The sequence below is a fragment of the Cupressus sempervirens genome, chromosome 9 (genome assembly GCF_028749045.1).
Source record: "Cupressus sempervirens isolate cs-2001-9-10 chromosome 9, ASM2874904v1, whole genome shotgun sequence".
NCBI classification, from domain to species: domain Eukaryota; kingdom Viridiplantae; phylum Streptophyta; class Pinopsida; order Cupressales; family Cupressaceae; genus Cupressus; species Cupressus sempervirens.
In genome coordinates this window covers 774,645,767-774,649,895 of record NC_143126.1, presented here as the reverse complement: position 1 = coordinate 774,649,895, position 4,129 = coordinate 774,645,767, and the positions used below count along the sequence as shown (strand labels likewise).

Genomic DNA, 4,129 nt, shown 5'->3' with positions numbered 1-4,129 from the left:
ATCCTCTCTTCTTGTGCAGATTCGAGAGCTATAAAAGTAGTTTATAAATAATATTGATTCAAATGCCAAGAATGAGAAGCCTTATCAACTTCCAAAATCTACATTCCAAAACCTTTAACATCATCCCCACAACTGGTAAAAATGGGAGACTTGAAACTGGACATGTATATCCATTAAATCATAATGTCAAGATTTTTTTTTTGTTAAATAGTATAGCTGAAAATTTCTAGTAGACATATATCAAAATATGGAAGAATAAACAAGGAATGTGAACAATTTGACAGAATGCATCAAAGATAATTCAAGTTGTGGAATTTCATAAACTATCTTAAAATATTTAATTGTGTTTGTACATGCCCAAAATAACAACATAGCATTACAAAATCTAAAATTTGCTTACAATACAACACAAAAAAGTATGATGATACCATATCATGCATTTTCAATCAAATCCAATGTGTTTGCATTAGTATCTTGCATGCTCCCATACTCTATGATATTAACCATGCCAACCATATGTTCATTGTACTTAGAGTGATCCTTATCTCATTCATTTTCCCTATCAAGATCATCAATCCAATTTTGACACTTAAGATTTCATGGCATTTGTGGAAATGTGGGTGTTTGATTCAAGATACTTGTTTTTCTCCTTATATTCATGCATTCAATTAAGTCCCTTTGTCAACGAAGAGTATTGCCAAATCCATCTTGTATGGGATGAAATGGATGCACACTTGGATAGTCTAATCCAAGGTGGGATGATATTTTTCTAATTTTGACTTTATTTGTCAAGTCCTTCAAAAAATTTCGAATGAAAGAAAGTGTTGCTAGATCAGATGTACTAGTCATTCCTTGAATCTTGTTGTGTATTTCCAACTTTATTTCTATCACTGCATTCTCATCGTTGTTTTCTATCGTCCACAAAAAGTTAAACATATAATTTTAGAAATAAGAATAAAAATCATCAATATGTAATTATTATTTCACCTGTGTACATATCGAGTGATCATCCAATAGTTGACAATTTTTGTTATCTCCAATCCCATCTAATTCAGTTACTTCCTACAATGATAATGAAACACATTTAAACATATGATTTGTCAAGAATCTTATACCAGTAAAATAAATAAATAAACTTTTTTGTCATACCAAATGATTAGAAACACCGACTAGGCATCTTTCTTCTGTGGAATCAACTGTTGTAGCAAGATAATCCAAGTCTACATGCAAATTATTATTAGACAAATTTTCTCTCTCTCTCTCTCTCTCTCTCTCTCTCTCTCTCTGTCTCTCTCTCTCTCTCTGTCTCTCTCTCTCTCTCTCTCTCTCACACACACACACACACACACACACACACACACACACACACACACACACATTAAGTTCACCTTGATCACATGCTTGCCCATGTATCCTTGTATTGAAAAGTTGCAAGAGCACATGTACATAGATCATGTGACAAGATATACACCTCATATCAAAAATAAGTATCACTTTGACTTGTAACTCATGCTATACAATCATCAAGATCACTAAATGTAACATTTTCATCTGGAATTTGTAATGCTCAAACCCAAGATGTGTTTTCAATCTTCTCAATTTCAAAGTTCCTATAGAAACCATGCTTCTTTCTGATTTGTACCCACCAATAATAGATATAAACATGTGTTGTTAGTTGATGCACCAACCAATCAACACAATGATTTGCATCACACTCTACTACTTTTAAGAATCGTCATTTTAGGTGTGAGTGGTATGACTCTATGGTTTCATTTGTTTCTTGCCCTGCATGCTTGAGTGTATGGCAACATCTAGTCCACATACTCAATCTTTCAGACCATCAACTCTTAAAATAATCAAAAAATGGGGTTGTGTGTATTTAAAGTCTTTAATAAACATGTGAACATCATTCCTTGTTGAATATTCATTTACTTAACGATGCATGATATATCCAAGCCTATCAAACATTTCTTGTCTAATTGCATTATCTTTGACCTTTGCAATTAAGTTTTTCAACCATGCACGTCTAACATGCCAAGAACATAGATACACATCACATTCAAATACTTCTCTGCATCATAAATATTATACATTTAGTATTTAAAACTATTTTTTAATGGTTTCGTACATTGTCAAAGAGATGTATTTACTCTCCTTTATGAGATATGATTATAAACGAAGTTATGAGAACTTACCTATTAAAAGAAATAAGTAAATTATAACTTGATGCAAATTGAGGCCTACAAAGACATGATAGATAAATTACATGTATATTGAATAGTAAAAATTGGTTAAACAATACAAGGTTGATCTAGCTAATATTGTGGGATTTGGACCTAAAGGATAAATTACCATCTTTGAAATTGAGAGTGTAGCAAATATTATAATAATACCTTCTCCATATGTTAGTGTCATGGCTAAACCCAAACCATCCCCTATTGTTGTTGTTGTTATTAAACTTGTGGCTTCTCAGAAAACACTTGTGTTTCTAGGAACCATGGTGCCTTTTACAACAATACATGTGGTTGTGGCAAGAAATATGGTAGAGATCCTTTCAGCTCCTACATTCTAGGTTGGGTACTCTATCACTACAAATGCTCTAGATTCTCTCTACAAAAATGGGAAATCCAAGGGGGTGACCATGAATTATCTACTAGAAAAGACAACTACAATTCCTTTAGCACAACATCTAATTGTCAACTCAAGCTGCAAGGCTGATCAAAGTTGTAGTTATAACAATAGCACAAATATCATAGTTGCAGTCATAAAAAATGGAGGACTTATATAAATCTTGTTCTTCAAGATGTGGATAAGGCAAACCTATATTTAATTTCTTGAAGGCAGAAGGATCTTGTTGAGAAATCTCGTGCAAAGAAACTTCAACCTCAAGAATATAATTCAAGAACCTTTACTTTATGCAATCTTGGAATGTTTAGAGTAGACATATTTGATGTAATTCTTCCACTAGAACAAGGTGCAACTAGGGTTGTTGAGGGATCAAAGAATACAGTCACAAAAACTAGAGATGGGTTCCTTGGTGTGAAAAGTAAAATATAGGTGAATGTAAGTACAGACCACTAAAAATCTATGGTGCTCATTTGGCAACCCTCTTGAAAATATTTGCAAAAGTTATGGAAAACCTAGTGGTACTTACATTGTAAGGGTAAGGTATGAATGATGCCTTCTTTGTGTGTGTGTCATGTTTTGGAGAGATTTTTCACCATTCAATGTTGATGTGCTTGTATTGTGTTACAAAAAGATGCAGTAATTGTGTTTGTAATTTCCTTTTTGTATAAGCTTCATTTTGTGACTAAATTTGTCTCTTTAGAGTCTTAGACAAGTACTATGAAACTTTGCATATTCTAGAAAATGTTATAAAGGTGGATATAATAGCTTAAATTCACCTTGTGGCTGCTATTGTGGTCAACATTTTCTATATTTTGTAATTCAATGAAGTGAGGCTAGTTTGATCTAATAATAATAATTATTATTATTATGTAAACATTAAGTCAAATAGACCTAGTGAAAATGATATAAATATATTTTTATCACATCAAAACAACGTTCATATGTTATTAATGGACAACCATATATTAACAAAGGGTAGGTCATATGTAAAATGAATAACCATTAAATTTCATGTAAGTTGAAATCATTGCTATAGTGTCAAATAGCAGGCATGGATAGAACAATGATCCAAAGGAAACACATGATATTAGTTGTGATAAATAGTTAATGGTGCCAAAAAATAGGGATTAAAAAACTCTTAACAATTCTTTATACAAAAAAGTGCATTCATCAAAGAAAAATTACTAAGATCCAAATATATGTCAGAATGAAGTGTCTTAGTTTAAAGGACACTTCTATTAATGTCCTAAAATAAAACAGAAATATGGCATTTACATAAAAATAAGGTTTTGAAGAAAATAGAAATACCTGATAGCTTTGATCTCGACACTTGCATCATCCACCATAAATGCGTTTAATCTCCAACCAATATTATTCAAGTGAACCCGTTGGAGAAGTATATGCATCCAATATACAATATCATATGCACAAGACCTTGACATAATGACCCATGCCACAGGCAACCCGATATGATTTGAATTGAATGCAAGGATTGTATATA

General features: G+C 32.0%; 1 pseudogene; it reads left to right on the top strand.

Annotated features, from left to right (window-relative positions):
- Positions 1-2,284: 2,284 nt before the first annotated feature.
- LOC149541010 (dihydrolipoyllysine-residue acetyltransferase component 4 of pyruvate dehydrogenase complex, chloroplastic pseudogene) lies at positions 2,285-3,161 on the top strand (annotated as a pseudogene).
- Positions 3,162-4,129: the final 968 nt, after the last annotated feature.